At 50.9% G+C, this 19,431-nt stretch overlaps 1 long non-coding RNA gene across 2 annotated transcripts; it reads right to left on the bottom strand.

Annotated features, from left to right (window-relative positions):
• Positions 1-2,750: 2,750 nt before the first annotated feature.
• LOC119566812 lies at positions 2,751-14,989 on the bottom strand. 2 transcript variants are annotated; one of them, XR_006292211.1, is made up of 4 exons: positions 14,785-14,989; positions 7,511-7,567; positions 5,871-5,952; positions 2,751-3,148 (listed from the first exon to the last, which is right to left on the bottom strand). It is a non-coding gene; the product is annotated as an uncharacterized LOC119566812 (long non-coding RNA). The 2 variants fall into 2 exon arrangements; XR_005226197.2 differs by lacking the exon at positions 2,751-3,148 and having other exon boundaries at positions 5,668-5,952.
• Positions 14,990-19,431: the final 4,442 nt, after the last annotated feature.

Here is a 19,431-nt window from a genome sequence, read left to right as displayed (position 1 = left end):
GCTAGGAAGAGTATGGAAACTATTTCACTGCCGTCACCAAAAACCCTAGGAAAGGTCATTCTTAATACCCAACAGAGCAGAAGAATTCTTTAGTTATATGGATTGTTCAAATGAAACTATGCACTAAAGCGCCATAAGAAGACAGTATCTATCTATTGCACCTACCAGTGTGTTTGCACTCCCTCCCTTACCCACATAGATCTCAGGAGACAGGTCCATTTAGCCCTCTTCCCAGATATGTGAACAGGGAGTGAATAACTCACTATGAACAGTGGTGGATTCAAACCCTTCTGTCGCATGTTATTTTTAGAAACCCTTTTAGGCTTGCAAAGCAAGGGGGAAGGAAATGGGAGAAATACGTGAAAATCATCCATAGGGGGCGCCAGCTGGCCAGCAAAGCAGCCTTTAGGACGACACTGAGGTGTGCGAGAGCACACCCTGCAGGAACATAGTTGCTTCACAGATCTGAGGTGGGCCAGATGTACCAACCGCCCACCCTTTTGTCGAAGGAAGCAGAGAGAATACAAACCTGAAGTCCAAGCTGTGAAAGCATCTTTGCACCTATGTACATTGGCAGGAATGGAGGCTTTTTGTAGGACACACAGAATTACAAAGGAAAGGTACCTTTTTGTCCTGACCCATGTGAGTGTAAAGAAGGACTCCCCTGTGCCTCCCGAGGGGAACCCAAGCCAAGCCACCAGGATAACACCCTTCCACACGGCAAGGAGGGGTTATTGCCTTGGCAGCTTTCCTTTTTTCTGATGACAACTTCCTGGCCTTCTCTTTCAGGGGGCAAGGAGGGGGCTGGCATGAGGAGGCAGGCCTGAGACAGCTGCAGTAAAAGGGATGCTGCAATCCTAAATGCCCTGTGCGCTCTACATATTGTGGGGAAAGCTGTTGCATTCATCAATGTCAGACGCAGAGTTTGAATAAATTTGAATGCACTCAAGCGTGCTGCCTACAGTTTTCTATAATATCACTTTCCAGTTTGAATATTTCTCTGACTTTTTTCAAATTTCTTTTTATCCATCAGTTTTTCCTCCCTTGCCTCTCCCTGTCTTCCCCTGTCATTGCACCCCACCCTCCCAAGTCCACGGCACAGGCACCCGGGTCGCAAGGCCGACTTGCGAGCTTCCTCTCAGCAGTGCCCAGCTGGAATCTTGGCATTGTGAGCTCTTTCCTGCTGAGCCAGTGAGCCCGCAAGACATGGGAATCGGATTCTGGCGCGAGCAGAAACAAAGGCTCGGGTTCGCTAGTGGGCAGTAGGTACAGCACGCCATGACAGACAGGAACTTAGAACCCGCCTTCCACTCTGCCAATCACACCAGCCAAGCGTGGCGGGCACCATCCTGTCAGGTTGAACAGAGTAGGGAGACGTGCCCATTAGCCAGTGTTACAATGGGTATTTTGGGAGTAGGGTCTAGTGGTTAGAGCTGGAAGGCAGGGGAGTGAATTCTGATCCCACAATGGCTTCCCATGGAATTATTCCTGATTTGCACCAGTGTAAATGAGATCAGAATCAGGACTGCTTTCTATCCCTGGCTCCCAGTGCAACCTTGGGCTTCTGTTTCTCCCACCTGTAAGACGGGGGTGATACTGAGAAGAGAATTAAGCAGTGCTTTGAGATCGTTGAGCGAAAGGTGGTAGGAAGGCACAACACATTGTTAGTTACCGTATGCATCAAACCGTGAGAAAGAGCCATCGTTTATAACCCATCTTTGGTCACCTCTTTTTGGGGTTATTTCCTTGTATTTTTGGTGGGCGAACAGAAAATAGCTTGAAATGATCATGACCGGCGGTGGCACCAGGCAGAAGCAATTACCTGCTCTAGCCCTTTGCCCAGGACTCTGGTATCCTGGGGAGAAAAGTGGGGGATGTATGTGGTTGGGGGGCGAGGGAGGGAGGAAGGCAGCTGGGGGCAGCAAGGAATGAAGGGATCTGGCTGCTGGTATTGAGAATTCACTTCTCTCTCCCTTATAGTGAAAACTCTATGATCTTGCGACTAACCACTTTCCCCTTTCACTGTTTTTGATTTATATCCCATTACTTCGCCTGTTTGTGCCTCGCAGACATGAATTTTTTCCCTGACATCTTCTATGCAGCAGCCACGTCAAACGCCTTTGATAAAATAATAGTGGTACGACGTTTGCATGGCTGTTTTTATGTTTCCGGGGATATAGACATCAATTAAAACTCTTCATACAATCTGATCTGTCGTTATGAAAGGCATTAATAGCTGCACGCCCCTCAGATTAGGGGCTGCTCACCGGGTGATGTGGGAATGCCGATAACATTGTCCACACATGTCCCCTTTCCACTCAGCGCCCCGAGGGACACGGCCCAGAACGTGGCTGACGCGGGCCATTTAAAGCCACCATCAGCAATGATTCCATGCTGCGCCAAACTGGGGTGCAGGCAGCACCAGAGCACAGGAAAGCCGCATCAGCTGCGTTAGTGTGTCCTTGAGTAATAATAATAATAATAAATATTAGCTCTGCCACTAACCTGCTGTGTGTGACCTTGAAATAAATAGTAACAATAAAAAATAATAATAATAATGATTGCACTGCTACTTATCTGCTGCGTGACCTTGAATGATAATAGTAAAGCATTACGGTGAGTGTTTAATATGTGCATTGGGGTAGCCATAGAGGGCCCGGCTGAGATCAAGGCTCCATTGGGCTAGGCACTGTACGTATGCATAATAAAAGTGTGCACAATCCCCGCTCCAAAGGGCTTACAGTCTGAATAGACAAGACGGGAAACTGGGGCACAGAGAGGGGAAGTATGACCTTGGGCAAGTCCCAGCAGGTCAGAGGCAGAGACTATTATGATTTAGTTATAATATTGCTATTATTAATTTTGATAACAACTTGACACCTATGGGGTATTTTTCATCCAAAGATCACAGAGCAAAGACAGTAAGTATCACCTCTCATTGACAGCTGGGGAAACTGAGGCATTTTGGAAGCAGGCTCATTGTGGAGCAGCCGCTGCGAGCCAGCACGTGTTGTTATCTCCAGGATGCCGCACCACCCGCCCAAGCGCAGGAAGGAATCGCTCTGCACAGGCTCAGTGACATTAAAAGGCTGGTGCTGTTGTGTTTCCCCACTGCATGGGCATTTCTCAGTGTCGAGGAGCTTCCTCCCTGAGTAAGGACAACAAACACCAAACACAGAACAAACGTCAAGGTGCCTCCAGAGAAAGAGCCTTACTCCCAGCGCCACATTCGGCAGCCGAGCTGGAACACAAAGGGGCAGCTGCCCCACAGCCAAGCCAGAATGGAGCAGTACACAGGGACGACGTGTCTTTCCAGCTACTAACGACGTGTCCCAAAGGCACCAAAATTCACTCTGTGCGGCACTTTCATGGAACCCATTCATACCCTGGTATAGAGAGGAAGCTGGTAGAGTCTAAACTAGTGCCATGACTCCTCTTGGTAAGGCAAGTTCAAACACTCCTGTCCTAGATTTGAACACACTTGCCTTCCAATCAATATCGTTTTTAATTTATAGCACCTCCTGCTGGGGAAACCTGGACTGGGGTAATTGTGGGCACTTTCCTCACAGTGCCTCCTGCTGGGCGAGTTTGGGAGTTGGAGCTGCTAGAGGCAACTCACCTACACCATCTCTATAGCATCTCCACACAGCCACTACTCCTGCTCCATTCCCTCTAACCCCAGTGCTTCTGCTCCATTCCCTACAGCGCCTCCTGCTGGGAGATACTAGGACTGGAGTAGCTGTGAGCTCCCCCAGCCAGTGTCCCTATACCATTCCCTGCAGCACCTCCTGCTGGGAAAGACTGGGACTGGAGTAGCAGTGAATTCCCAGCTCCTCACAGACCGTTCCGCTACCCCCTTTGCTACAGCACCCCCACGACACCCAGTATTCTTGCTCTATTTCCTATAGCATCTCCTGCTGAGAAAGACCACACCTCCCCCTAGCTAATACTCCTGCACCAATGCTCTCAGGAGAGGCTGGGGCGGGAGAGAAAAGTCAGTCTTTGGAAGGAAATCTCTTTTTCTGGTTTGAGGCTCCCGTGAGAAAGGACAACTTCTGTGCCCTGAGAATCAGCTGCAGCTGCCAGCCTCCTGGATCAGCCATGCCAATGCCACTTTTCTGCCCTCTAAAGGCATACAAAGGTCTGGTAAGCCAGGGCTTGGATTGGGAGTCCCATAAAGAAAGGGAAGCGGGCAGGGGTCAGAGAATAACCCCCCAAACCCGCCCTCGTATTAGAGAAATCCCTCTGCACAAAAGCAGTGCTGCAATCCGTGGGGGTCTTGGGTGGAATCAACCTGGGAGCTACCTCCGATGGGTAAAGATGGAACCGGGGGTGGGGGAGTTGTATGGTGTGGCCTGTCCCATCTCACTAGGATGGGGGGAGGCGTTAGAGTGGCACCTTGTCCCGCTTCCAGAAGTGGGGTCGGGGGGGGGGGGGGCTCATCCCATGCTTATCCCCAGGATAACATCAACAACCAGCATTGCCCTCTGCAAAGTGCCAGGTCCTGAACCCCACAGTTCCCTGATCACCCCTCGCGCACCTTGTGCTTGAAGCCTGGCTCTGCGACAGACACCAGCAGAGACAAACCAGCCCCATTCCCTTCCCCCGAAGAAGTGGGGAGGGGGGGCATGTATGTGGACTGGGGTGTCTCCTACATTGTGGTATCTATTTTTGAGGCCCGGTTTCCCTTGCTCAGGGGAAGCCGGGGGGAAGCTGTGTCTGCGGTGCGCGGCAGCCCTGGCTGGGTAACGGTGCAGAACGTAAAGTGTTGTCTATTAGGTAGGAGACTGGTTAATACAAAGAGTTGTTGGTAATAACAATGTCCTTTCAGCAGTGACAGAGACAAAGTACCTGCGAGTGGCGTCTCCCACTGCGTGCAGCGCCTGATGGGCGCAGGGAAGCTTTGGAGAGCATTTGAATTGCACATCCAGGGAGAGTCGGCCTATCATTAAAAACCCCTAATTTCAGTGTCAGGTGGAGTTCCAGGTAATCGATCATGGTGTCAGCTGGCACAGGCTCTTCCCAGCCCCCTCAGCAGCCTTGGCTTTTCCAATTAAACTTGTTGCCGGGATCCGGCGAGGGATGGGGGAAGGAGCTGGGGGAGATAAAGGGGGGGCCTGCATACCTCCAGGGGGGTAAGGGGTGGATAGGGGAGGGGGATGGGAAGGAAGCAAATGTCTAATACAGAGGTGGATGCAGAGAGGATGGCAAAGCGGGTAGGGGGGCATCAGGGAGAGGGATGGGTGGTCTATGGGGGGTGGAGAAGGAAGCCCTGCAAAATCCCCATTGCCCCCCACTGCCTCCACCCACTCACTCCCCCCCCCATTCTCACTGCTGGCACAGCCCTCATCAACTCTCTCCCCGTCTGCCCATGTAACCCCAATGCCCCTCCCTCATTCTCACTGTACCCCCACGTCTCATGTCCAACAGTCACTGCCACTGGCCCTCTACCCTCACCCCCCAAAGCCAGTCTCCCTGCCCCAGCCCCGCAGCCCCTATCACTCAGTTGGGCTTCTACACAGGATGGCAGAACTGGGCAACAATTTTAGCAAGAGACTTTTCATCACAAACCCCCTCTCCCCGCCCCCGCAAACCCAACTTTGCATGACGAATGGTTGACGTCCATGAAATTTCCCATGAAATGTTCTGCAAACATTTATTACTGAATTTTTTTTAAAACCACATTTTATTTTAGACAAGGGTTTTGGCCTGTGAAAGTGGTTTTGGAAAAAGATTCTGGTTAAAGGAAAAATGTGGCAGAAATTTTTCCAAAGCACAGGAAATCGATCCATTTCAAACCCTGCTAAACATATCTATTCAGGGGACACCATCACAGGGCCTAATAACATCACTATCAGAGGCTCGTTCACCTGCACATCCACCAATGTGATAGATGCCATCATGTGCCAGCAATGCCCCTCTGCCATGTACATTGGTCAAACTGGACAGTCTCTATGTAAAAGAATAAATGGACACAAATCAGATGTCAAGAATTATAACATTCATAAACCAGTCGGAGAACACTTCAATCTCTCTGGTCACGCGATTACAGACATGAAAGTTGCGATATTACAACAAAAAAACTTCAAAACCAGACTCCAGCCAGAAACTGTTGAATTGGAATTCATTTGCAAATTGGATACAATTAACTTAGGCTTGAATAGAGACTGGGAGTGGCTAAGTCATTATGCAAGGTAACCTATTTCCCCTTGTTTTTTCCTACCCCCCCCCCCCCAGATGTTCTTGTTAAACCCTGGATTTGTGCTGGAAATGGCCTACCCTGATTATCACACACATTGTAAGGAGAGTGATCCCTTTAGATAAGCTATTACCAACAGGAGAGTGGGTTTGTTGGGGAGGGTGGGGAGAAAACCTGGATTTGTGCTGGAATGGCCCACCTTGATTATCATACACATTGTAAGGAGAGTGATCACTTTAGATAAGCTATTACCAGCAGGAGAGTGTGGTGGGGGGAGAGGAAACCTTTTGTAGTGATAAACACCCATTTTTTCATGGTTTGTATGTATAAGAACATCTTCTGTATTTTCCACAGTATGCATCCGATGAAGTGAGCTGTAGCTCACGAAAGCTTATGTTCAAATAAACTGGTTAGTCTCTAAGGTGCCACAAGTACTCCTTTTCTTTTTGCGAATACAGACTAACACGGTTGTTACTCTGAAACCTGCTAAATAGAGGCCGCTCTGATATCTCTGCCATTTTACAATCGTGTTTGCCCATTTTTTAATTCTGCTGAATACTGACTGTTCTGTAGCTGAGAATGCACGGTGGGAGGACTGAATTGTACCTACGGGCCTGACTGAAGTGCAGCAAACAAGTTCTCCCTGTGACTTTATTATTAATAGCTCAGAAGCTTTACAGACCCACCCTGAGATCAGGTCCCCGTTGTGCATACACAGAATGGGAGACAGTCTCCGCCCCCAAAAAGCTTACAATCAGCGACAAGGGAAGTCCCATCATTCCCATTTTAACCATGGAGAACAGGCACAGAGAGATTATCGGACCTGCCCAGATCTGGGAAGAGAACCCAGCTTCCTCCCAGCCCTCTTCCAGCAACTTCATCCTAGACCATCCTTCCTCTCCAGTGCCACCAGGCACCCGTGAACTAAAATATATGCCTTGGGCCAGTATTTCAGTCACACTGGGCTCCAAAGCAGCTGGTGATAGCCAGGAGATTCCAGTTCTGGGAAAGACACTAAGAACAGGAGATGGTAGTCTCAATTTGGTGGCAGCCAACGAGATCCACTGAACATCATGAGCTTGATGTGTTGTGGAACGACTTCCTTTGAGAAAGGCTTGTCTACCCCTGCATAGCAAGGCAGAACACAAAGGCCCATCGTCTCAGCCTATGTTCACTGTACCAGCAGCGGTGGAAATCTCAGTGTCTATGGAAATCATTGCAAAGGACTCCAAAAGCAATGAACAAATCAACTAAGATGCACTAGATAATGGCAGAGGTCTTAAGCGAAATGTCAGATACTTGGGAACATACCCAATCCACCAGGGAGTCATTCAGGAACGGAGGCAGCATACCGCAGGGATGGCCAACCTGAGCCGGAGAAGGAGCCAAAATTTACCAAGGTACATTGCCAAAGAGCCACAGTAATACGTCAGCAGCCCCCCATCAGCTTCCTCCCCGCCCCTGGGTCCCAGCGCCTTCCACCCACGGCAGCCCTGTCGATCAGTGCCTCCCCCTCCCACCCCACACCTCCTGATCAGCTGTTTCGTGGCGTGCAGGAGGCTCGTGGGGGAGGGGAAGGGGGAGGAGTGAGGGCACAGCAGGCTCCGGGGAGGGGGCGGGAAGGGGTGGAGTGGGGGCAGGGCCTGTGGCAGAGCCAGGGGTTGAGCAGCGAGCACCCCCCGGCACACTGGAGAGCTGGCACCTGTCGCTCCAGCCCCGGAGTCGGTGCCCATACAAGGAGCCGCATATTAACTTCTGAAGAGCCGCATGTGGCTCCGGAGCCAAAGGCTGGTCACCCCTGGCATACTGGTCTTTTTCTGTTTTTAATATATATATTATATTTATCCAGGTTTTTTTTTTGTCAAAGCCCTAAAACTGAAAAAAAAATCCATTTTGGGGTTTGGTTCACCCCCCTTTGTTTTTCCAGTGTCCCTATTTTTACAATGGCCAGATGGAAAAAAGGGAGAGAAAAAAAATACAAAAATGTAGAAAAAGGAAAACACTGAGGTTTTTTTTAATGGAAATATCTGAAAAATTGGGGGGGGCGGGGCGGGAATTTCCAAAATCTGGCCCAGAGAGAACTCAGGAGGAAAAGCCACCTTGAGTGAGTCCCACGTATTCCCATAGGGCCATTCACAGTGCGAGGCTCTGCTCAGTGCAGTCCAGGTGGCCCAAGCTGGTCCTGTTTCAGGGTCTTTGCATGGAGTTTGGATGACTCCATTTTCAGAAGCGGCACGATTTTAGCTGGAAGAGGGCCCAGGAGCGGCAGTATCACTCAGCGGTGTTGTGATTCAGTCACCAGGGTCATAATATTTGGGGGGTTCCTGAAAGCCCCAGCTCCTGAAGTCGTGGGATTGGGCAAGACTCTCAGCTTCCATTTAAAACAATGGAAAGGAGAAAGCCTTAAAAACGTGAGCTCCAGCAACTCAGAAGGCAAAGACAAAGACCACCCATTTATTTATTTAAAATCCCCCATCATTTAACACTGCCTCATGGTTTGGGGCCTAAGTCATGATTGCATGGGGTGGGCCATGCTGCATTAGATACTGTGGATCATAGCAAGATCAGCCACCTTCCCTTGGCTGGCAAACCATGAAGAGAAGTGTCTGGGTAGGTTGAACTCCACAGAAGAACCACTAGATGGGCAGTATTTGTGGTGCAGGGTAACAGCCCATCTCTTTGTGATGGATAAGGCCTGAGTGACTCCGCAAGGAATCCACATCCCAGCAAGAGGTCAAGAAGGTGTAACTGCACTGTTGCAGAAACAGGCTGTCTGTTTCCATGGGAGGACGGGGCAGTAAAGCTTAACCATGAAGCTGGCCAAGTGCTGCAACAGGAGGACAGCATCATGCACAAGCAGAACAAAGGGCAAAGTGGATCTGGAATATTTAAAGACAGGCATTTGGTCATCCGTCACACATAGCAAAGGGGCAGCATTTGTTGTGCCAGTGTTAGAGAATGGCAGTGCCCCTGAATCTGTGACACTTTCCAAGCAGCTATAAAATTCACTGCTGAATGATACCCATAGGAAAATTTCTTTGATGCTTTAGCTAGTGGGGAGGCCAAAGATTAGTGAAATTTACCCATGCCCAGCTTAATTACAGATGTAGGCGAAGAAGAAACTCCAGGAGTTTAACAACGATCATGCATACAGGGGTTCATCGATACCCCCGTTTCTGTATGTGCTGGGATAACACCAGCACTGCCCTGCCTAGAGAGGGCTACAGACTAGGTCTGGAGCAGAGTGCCAGGAGTACAGCTGCCTAGATGGCCAACAATTATCCAAGTGGCCATCTCCAGAATCCAGATGCCAGTCTTGCAGAGACTGGAAGCTCGTGGGCTGATGCAGCGGCAGGTATTAATTCTTCCAGCTCTCCAGGGAGTTTTGAGGCTGTGCACTCAATGGCAGCACAAGGGCCAAAGAAAGGTGATGGCCAAAGTGGAAGCCTTAGTTCCCAGAAGTGTGAGCCAGTTCCTTTCTCTTCCAGGATCACTGATCTGTTGCATAGATACCTCATTTCCTCTCTGGCTGTGGGACTGGGTCCTTTTGATGATCTCCTCACCCTACCTCGGGCAGGTGAGGCTGACATTCTTGTTGCTAGCCCCCGAGATGTTAACACATTTTGATCCCAATTTGCCAGGACAGTTGGAGTCTGATGCATCTGGTATGGAGCTGGGAGAACTTGCATCCCCCATGGTGCCAAGAGGAGAGGAGAAACCAATTGCCTTTGCTTCAAGGGCACTAAGCAAAGCATAAAGAAACTATGCACAAATTGAATGGGAAACATTAGGAAGTATCTTCGGAGAGAGCACAAGTTTCATCAGCACTTGTACAGACTCAGATTGATATGTCCCACTTCAACCTCGCCGATCTATCTTTCACCTCACATGTATGTTCCAGCTGCCAGCAGAATGCAAAGGCAGCTTCTGCTGATACCTGCCCACACCTGTGATCTCCTTTACAGAGCAGCCAGCAATGGAAACTGCTTGGCTAGATTACCTTTGCCATTCAGCCACTCAAAGACTTACGGACAAGCCACTGTGACAGACGTACAGGACTAGGCTAACTGCACAGCATAAAGCACTAGGGACTTGGGGCTAGATCCTCGGGCCCAGTTATGGCCCCTTCACATTACTGATGGGGGACGGAGGCCCTACAGCAGCCAGCTGAGGATTTCCCCAGCACAGGGCGGAAAGGGAAGTGAAGATACCACCCTCCCTTATGGCCTCAGTGTAGGGAGAATCGGAGTGTGGCCAAAAAAGAGAACACGGCCACAGCGGTACTGAATTCCAACAGTCCCCAGTTTGGTAGAGGCCCCTTAAGGGCTATGACCAGCAAGTTAGAACCATAGCAGCTTGTGACGGAAGGGAGAGGTCACCTAGTCCAGCCCTCTGCACTGGGGCAGGATCAAGTAAACCTAGACCAGCCCTGACAGGTGTTTATCCAACCCGTTCTTAAAAACCTCCAGTGATGGGGATTCTTCCCCCTCCCTTGGTTACCTGTTCCAGAGCCTAACTAACCTTATAGATTGAAAGAGTTTTTGCTAATATCCAAACTAAAACTGCAGCAAGGGCAATCAAACTACTTTCTTTTTGTCCTACCTTCAGTGGACATCGAAAACAACTGATCACCGTCCTTGTCATAGCCGCCCTTAACATGTTTGAAAACTGTTATCACATCCCCCTCAGTCTTCTTTTCGCAAAGCTAAACATGTCCAGTTTTTTAACCTTTCCTCACAGGTCAGGTTTTCTAAACCTTTGATCATTTTTGTTGCTCTCCTCTGGACTCTCTCCAATTTGTCCACATCTTTCCTAAAGTGGGGCACCCAGAACTGGACACTACTCCAGCTGAGGCCTCACCAGTGCTGAACAGAGCACACAAGTACCTCCCGTGTCTTACATCTGACACCCCAGAATGATATTTAACCTTCTTCACAGCTGCATCACATTGTTGAATCACAATTTGTGATCCACTGTAACCCTGAGATCCTTTCCAGCTGTACCCCCACCTCACCAATTATTCCCCATTTGGTAGCTGTGCATTCGATTTTTCCTTCCTCAGCGAAGTACTTTACACTTATTTTTATTGGAGTCTGTCGGCTCCAATTCATCAAGGCCATTTTGAATTCGAATCCTGTTCCCCAAAGCTGTAAAAACAAGGATAATAGCACTTCCTTTCTCTGTCTTACCTATTTAGGTTGCAAGCTTGCCCCTTGCGGGGAGTTTGTACAGCACCCAGCACAACGGGGCCCTGTAATGTTAATAATAATTCGGGCATAGCATGCTGCTGTGAAGGAGGCAGCTAAGGTTCTCCCTGGCTGATGGTAACAGTGACAAATCTCGCATTGTTTTGTTCTGTCCTCGCCTGGCACTTCCCTTTAAATGGAATTTAGCATGGTGCAGTGGGCTTTTTTCCACGTTAATGTCTGTCGGCTCCAATTTGTTCAAACGACCTTCCTTAGCCCGGGGGAATTTTAAAAAAGAAAGAAAGAAAGGCCTGCTGGAGCTGTTAGGGAGATTTCACCTGACAGCCAATGATAGAGACACCTCATAGCCCGTGCAGCCACAGAACCTCAGGGAGCGATCGGTGGGAAATGGGCTGATTAGAGAAAGATTCTGGGCTCGCAGGGATGCTGGCTGATTGGAAGGGAAGGCGGGGGCTTCAGTCACATCCGGGCTTCCAGTCAAAGTCACATCGACCATGTATACCCTCTACTACCTGAGCTGCCAGGGCCCTGGATTCCCTTCTGTAGCTAGACTATCCCTTACTTAGCATGCAGGTGAGTGAAGGAGGGCTCAGATTTGGGTAAGGATCACCCACAGGAAGTAACGGAGTGCTCTGAAGATCTCCTATAGGAAGGAGACCCTCTTGCTTTAGATTTACTGCAGAAGTTGGCTCCGTGCATTCGCATCGTTGGGCCTCCCACTGAATGGGAGCCTTTTCAGCGACTCGGATCCTTGATTCTTAGCCGGGGTTTTGCTACAGAAGAGCAAAGTCATTTTGCCCGATTTTGAACCCAACCAAATGTTCAGAGCTAGAGAGCTGGATGGAAATGTTGATGCTGCTGGGGTTCACGTTCTGCCTAGGGGCCAAGAGAAGGGAAAATAGGGGCAGAGGAATGGAGAGAAAGGGGCTGAGTGAAAAGCAAATACAGGGAGCAGAGAGAGAATCTGAGGAATAAATGTGTTACATGCCTTCTATCGGGCCTGTGCTAATGCAGGCAACATTGCTAGTGGATGGGGCCTTGGGTTGGGACTCAGAGAGCTGGGCTCCTGGCTCTGCAGGGAACTGCTGGTGTGATCTGACAAGCCACCATGCCTTTGCTTAGGCTGCAAGCTTCAAGGCACAGGAACTGTCTTACTATGTAAGTGATAGTAGTACCAGCTGGGCTCTTAGGGGATTATTCTATCCCAAACACCACACAAACCGCCCTGGAGCTGGGGGAAAAAGGGATTTAATATGATTAATTCATGAGGGTTGAAGAGGGAGAGTCATGGGCTTAAAGTACAGGGAGTACACTGGGAAAGTTGAATTAGTTTTGCAACCCCCTCCCCTCCCCCGCATCATAAGCAGCTGTCAATCTCCAACTCCAGGAGCAGTCTGGGTAATCCTCTCTCTCACCAGTGGTCAAAGCACTACCCTGGGTGATGGGAAATCAGGGCTTAATTCCTGCTCTCCCACAATTACCCTGGGCAAGTTACTAAGGGTACGTCCAACTGCAGCTGGGAAGCGTAGTTCTCAGTGGGGGCAGATGTAGCCCCACTCGCTTTGATTGAGTTCACAGGCTAATAAAGAAAATAGCACATGGTTGGGGCAACTCAGCCTAGCCAGCCAAGGATGTCCCTAGAATCTCGGGTGGGATGGTACCCAGCCAGCCGCCCATGGCCACACTGCTATTTTTAGCATCCTGGCTCAGTACTGTACATTTATCCGAGCAGGAAGTTACCCCTCCCGCTGCAGTATAGATGGACCCTTGGGTGCCTAACTCCTCAGGGAGTTAGGCGCCTAAATACCTTTACATATCCAGGATTTAGGCTCTCTGTTTACAATCAGGGATGACAGCACTTCCCTCCCTCCCAGGGTGCTGGCAGGATAGATCCATTCAAGATTGTGAGGTTCTCCGATACCATGGTGCTAGGGGCCTTGGCTAGATGGGCATCTCTGGGTGGAACAGAGCAGTGCCCTGTCTCTAACCATGGCCAGTAGCAGCTGCACCAGAGGCAGATACAAGAACCGCTGCAGATAACCTGGCCTGCCAGCATTTCCTCCTGCTCCCGCCCCAGACATTGGAGATCGGCTGAAGGAGGAGTGCTCGAAAAAGTCTCAGGAGTTATTTAACCCTTACCGTTATGACTCCGATGGATTTCTGAGCCCTAGAAATAGCCAGGATCCTGGCCTCAGAATCCTGGTCTCAGTTAAATGAGATCTTCCTCTCCCAGCATTCATTTGCTTTAGTACCTTGACTCCCACCTCACCCCCCAGTGTCATGTGGCCTGACAGGGAGCAGAGGCACACTGCAGATTATATCCCACAGGGGCTGTTGGTTTGGCTGAGGCCTTGAAGGGGTGACTTGTCTGCCCTGTGTTAATACGAGAGATCCCCCTGGCATTTTGCATAATAGCCTGGGCTGGGATTGTTAATGACACCTATGGGAGTTAGGCACTGAAATTCACTGCCCATAAGGTGTCCAAGTCCCTTGAGCTCCTTCGAAAGTTTCAGCCTTAGTGCTTATATGGGGCTTTTTGTACACCAGAGTCGGGGGGGGGGGGGGGTTCATCCATGTCCTGGGCCAAAAATAAGCCCCCTTTCCATCCTGTTGTGCCATACGCTGCATGCCAGTTGAGACTATTAATTTGTATTGTGGTAGCACCTGGAAGTGTAAGTCCTGGCCCAGGACCCTATGTTGCTTGGTGCTGTACAAACTCAGGGCAAAGAGACAGCCTCGGCCCCAAAGAGCCGACAATCTGGGTAATGAGCTTGCTGGATATCCTTTACCCCATGCGTGGCTGCATCTCGAGGGCCCTGCAGATGCCTCAATGCTGCCTGCTCTTCCCGGTGAGTAGGTCTGTGCTCCCACACAGAAACCTGTAGGAGTCAGTGCCCAGCATGAGTGCAGGAACCTGCCCACATGGAGCAGTGTGTAGGATCAGGGCCACAGCGTTTGGCAAGTGCTTTGGAGTAAGCGGTGCTCTGTAAATGTGAGCTATTGTTACTATCTGTTCGTACCTTGCTTTGCACACCCAGAGCACTGTGCACGTGCTACCCCGTCAATCCTCAGCCACACCCGTGAGACCAAGCATTGCTAGCCTGAGCAGCACAGACCTGTCCAAGCACCCTGAATACACCCCTGGCTCGCAGGGCATGCTCCCCAGGCCCAGTCACAGCTGGGGAGGAAGCTGAATGGAGCCCTGCGCTAGGACCTTGCAAAGCTTGTAAAGGATTGCCAGCACAGAGCCCCGGCGTGGCATCAGCAGCTTTGGTGCCGGCCACGCCTTGGGCTGGTGTCTCAGGATATTGAGCCAGTCACTAAATCATGTGCCCTTGCTGGGCCAGATCCTGCGAACCCTCGCGGAAGAGTAGACACCGCTGGAGCAGCCCTTCGTGGCTGGCTGTGGTGGCTCAGTGGACTGTCTCCTCTCTAGTGCCGCTGGCAAGTAGTCACTCCATGCCTGTGGCAGCAGCCCTACAGCCAGGTCACCTTAAAGTCTCTCCCCTTCTGGGTATCAATGTCCCACATGGACAGAGTCCCATTGGGCACTAGCCATTGATAGGACGTCTTCCAGGGCTTCTCTTCCACTCCACTCTTCTGGCAGAGTCATGGCTCCAGGAGGGTTGCCAACTTTCTAATCACACAAAACCAAACACCCCTGCCCCACCCCTTCTCCGAGACCCCACCCCTGCTCGCTCCATCCCCACCTTCCTCCATCACTCACTCTTCCCCACACTCACTTTCACCAGGCTGGGGCAGGGGATTGGGGTGCGGAAGGGGATATGGGCTCTGGTGCTCTGGGGTGGAACCAGGAATGAGGGGTTTGGGGTGCTGGAGGGGACCCCAGACTGGGCCAGGGGGCTGGTGTGCAGGGACGCTAAGGGCTCTTGCTGGGGGTGGGGCTGGGAGGGGGTTGGGGTGCAAGAGGGGGCTCCAGGCAGGGCCAGGGGGTTCAGGTGCAGGGGAAAGTGTGCGGTCCCGGTTGCGCTTACCACAGCTCTGAGGAAGCAGCTGCCAGGTTCCTGCAGCCTCTAGGTGCGTGGGTGGCCAGGCGGCTCTGCACGGTGCATGTTGCCTTGCACCCGCAGGCAGTGCCCTCTGCAACTCCCATTGGTCGCAGTTCCCGGCCAGTGGAAGCTGCAGAACCAGCATTCAGGGCAGGGGCAGCGTGCGGAGCCTCCCAGTCCTTGGCCGCCCCAGCATCTAAGGGCTGCAGGGACCTGGCGGCCACTTCCGGGAGTCATGTGGAGCCAGGGCAGGTAGGGAGCCTGCCTTAGTCCTGGGCCCCCGCTGCGCAGCCAATCGGACCTTTAATGGCACAGTCGGTGGGGCCGACTGGAGCTGCCAGGGTCCCTTTTCAACTGGGTGTTCCAGTCAAAAACTGGATGTATGGCAACCCTACTCCAGGGCCTCTCCCTGGAGTCCCTCACCCAAATAAACCACGTTACAGTAGCACTGAGACCAAAGGGACCAACCATACAAATGCACAGTGAGTTAGTTCCTGGGCCTGAAACCTCACCGTCTAACCAAAGGCACAGTGACTGTGAGTTGGGACTCAGGAGAGCCAGGCCCTGGCTCCGCAAGGACCTTCCCCAGGCTTGGGCTCACACTGGGTGCTCCCCAGCTCTCCCTTGGCCTGCACAATACTGACTATCAAGGGTTACCCCTAGTCTGGATCCTCCACTCCAGCCTTGTACCTGTGGATTGGCCTTCTCTCAGACCCACTCCCAGGGTCTCGGTTACCCCTACTACCCTCTCCCACCAGGACATAAAGTCCCTCCCGATGCGTCTCTGCTCATCATTCACCAGCAAGGGACTGCAGACTTCTCCCCCTGCAGCCACCTTCTGCTCTGCACTTCCTCTCTTTATGGAAACCACCCAGCTCCTTCCCCCTGCTGGGACTCATCTTTACTTGGGCCTGGCCCGCCCTCCAGGTGCAACCAGGGGTGTTCATTGGTCTCTGAGGCCCACAGTAACCCTTTCGCTGCCTGTGTGGAGTAAACACCCCATCACAACCCAGCCAGCCTTTAGTGTTTGAGTCCTGGGACACCCTCTGAGGCAATAACGGGGCTAGGGACATTGTTGTGCTGCTTTGCTAGAATTTCAGCATTGTTGCAAAACCATTTGAATGCACTCCCCAAGGGCCACGTTTTCCAAAGCATTTGCTCACGCACCATAGGTGCACAGAATGAGCAGTTGCACAGGCCTAGTGGGTAATTGCACATGCAAAACTGCAGTCTTGATGAATTTTTATCTGAACCATGTTGCAAATGAATTAGCATATTTAATGTATGCAATTACCTGTCTGCACCAACATATGCATCTTTGGAGGGGTAAATTAGGAGTCCGTTTTTGAACATTTAGCCTTGGGTAGTCCCCAGTTCTGCAGCCAAGGAGTTTGCTACAAGAGCCACCTCTTGCCTCAAAACTGTGCTCTAAAAATCTAAACTTTTTTTTATTAAAAAAATTTATAACTGTAATGATTCCAAAGAAAACCTTAAAAAGCTGAATTGAACATAAGTTGATACAATAATGTCTGCCTGAGTCTACAGACGGGGTGAAACAGTAGCTCAGAAATGTGTGAACTGCCCCATGTAGCACGCTGTGTGGACTTTGGAGCCTACTGATGACAGTTGAAATGTCAATGTTGTTAACTCACTGCAGCTGATTTGAACAGAAAGGGTCAGCTGATGTGATTACCTCACGATCCCATTCACTCCTCCCAAGGTGTCAAAATGCCCCGCTGCCCTCTCCCACTGGGCCAAACCCTCCAATTTCCAATCCCCAGCAACTTCTCCCGTGCAGCCCTATGTGCTCAGTTCAAAACTCTGAGGCTGTTCAAAGAGGTGGGGCAGTGTGAAATAAACGGAATTTAACATCAACGTCAATAACAAAGGGTGTTCTGGAATGAGTGTATCCTTCATGTTGATATTGAATTCATCTTGCCCAGAGTATAAATCAGCCTGCAGTGCTGTCTGCGTGTGTCCTCTTACCCTGACTGCAGCGTGATATACAGTGAGAATCAGATGAGCTGCGCAGATATCCGCAGTATTGTCTGTGTATCTGGCCTTACCCTGCTGGTGTATATCACACTGCAGGGATGAATGTGTGGTCTTTTCCCACTGACTCTGTATGTCACACTGCCAGAGTGACTATGCATCTCACATTGACCTGCCTGTGTGGCACAGCAGCACAGCCATGGCTGGAGTCAGATACCTGATGCTGTCCAGGCGTGAGGGAGAGGGGCTGTGAGTCTCTGGGTTTGCTGCCAGGGGCTCTGGGCAGTTTTTGCTGAAAGAAGCCGGAGTTCAGAATTTTGATTTTGAATTTAGTTTTTGCTGCTGAGGACAAATTTTACAAACTTAAATGACTAAACTGTCCCCCCGCCCCCCATCACCAATGTAATGTCTGTCAGAGTCTGCACAGAGCCTAACACAATTCCCATCCTCCAGCATGCTCACCTGCCCCCACATTCCCACCCCCACTTCACGCCAAACCGAATGCACCCCTCACTATGCTCTCAGCTGCATTCCTTACCATCATGCCCATCCTGGCCTGTGCCCCACACTCTACTCGTGAACAAAGAGGAATAGGCCCATTTGAGCAAGCTATCTATATATCTATCTATCTATCTAGCCAGCTGTATCTGAAAGGCTCCCAAGTATTTAAAAACCAAAATAAGAATAACAGTAACAATCTGTCTCTCATCACTCTGTGTTCTACACAAACGCAGATAACCTCAGTTAGGGCCATCCCTGTCCTTGGCATGATCATTCACACACGCTACCCCCATCTTCTCCCCATCTGAAGAGCCCAGACCTGCAGGGGCACCAGCAGGGAGTACAGCAGGGAGGGGCTGGAGTGTGTGTCTCATGGAAAGCTTGGTGCCAAGCGTTTTCCTCCTCGTCCTCTTGCCATTGTGCTTCCTCCTGGGGAGCCGGTCTGGCAGATCAGAGCCCGCGGCCCTCCCTCCCCCGTGGCCCCCAGCTGGCTGGAGAGAGCAGCCTGGCTGGAGAGCCTTTCTCCAGCATGCCGCACTATGACAGATGATTGACTCGAAACAATATCTAAGGCGATCAGGATAAAGTACCGACCATTTCAAGGCTCAGCAGAATTCAAATTCTAATTAGACTTCTCACCACATTCCAAATAAAAATTGTTCCCCTGATATCCTTTTTGCCTATCAGGTGTCTCTCCCTGATCGCTGGAACAAAACGCATAAAGAAAGTGATTAAAGCCATAACAAAGGCATAAAATTGAAATTATCGCTGGCATCACATCTGGGAGCAGAGTGTGTCACCACACTGCTCCCCCCGCCCGAGACCGCCCTCCCCAAATACACACACGCCGCGCCCCACCATTGCTCTGGGCTGGAACGTGAGTGATGGGCTGCAGGGGGGCTTCAGGGACAGGAGCTGGTCTCAGGTTTGAGTGTGCCCTGGTCCCAGCATTGGACTCTCTCTTCCTCAGTAATAGGGAGAGGGAAAGCATCCTCCACCAGTAAACCTGGGCCGTGATCCCCTCCCAACATGCATACTGCTCCCTGCTCAACCTTGGGCTGGGCAGGCTCCCAGCTAGGGGAAATTGGCTTAGCTCCACCAAATTTACACCAGCTGAGGATCTGGCTCCTGGCATCTGCAGATCCAAACACAAACACACACATGCCGGCAGAATTTACACAGATAGGCAGACAGGAGGACACAAAGCTACAGTCATGCTTCCAAGCACTATCTCCCCAATGAAAAGCCATACAGCCCCTTCCCCAGGTGCCTCCCCTGCCCTCCCATACACAAACACACACCAGAACACCCAGCATGCACACACAAACACACACACACTGCACACAGCCCAAAGGATGGCTTCTCTGCTCAGCCACAGAGAGTGTGTCAAGGGCAACCTCCCCTGCACACAAAATACATACACAACCCATGTACTCCCAAAGCATTGGCTCCCTGCTCAGTATACACCAGGCGACAGACACACCCAACGCAGCGCACCACACCCACGCAGACAAGAGACTGG

This window comes from Chelonia mydas, chromosome 7, assembly GCF_015237465.2.
Source record: "Chelonia mydas isolate rCheMyd1 chromosome 7, rCheMyd1.pri.v2, whole genome shotgun sequence".
Taxonomy (NCBI): domain Eukaryota; kingdom Metazoa; phylum Chordata; order Testudines; family Cheloniidae; genus Chelonia; species Chelonia mydas.
The sequence above is the reverse complement of the archived record's forward strand: the minus strand, read 5'-3'. Positions and strand labels throughout refer to the sequence as shown.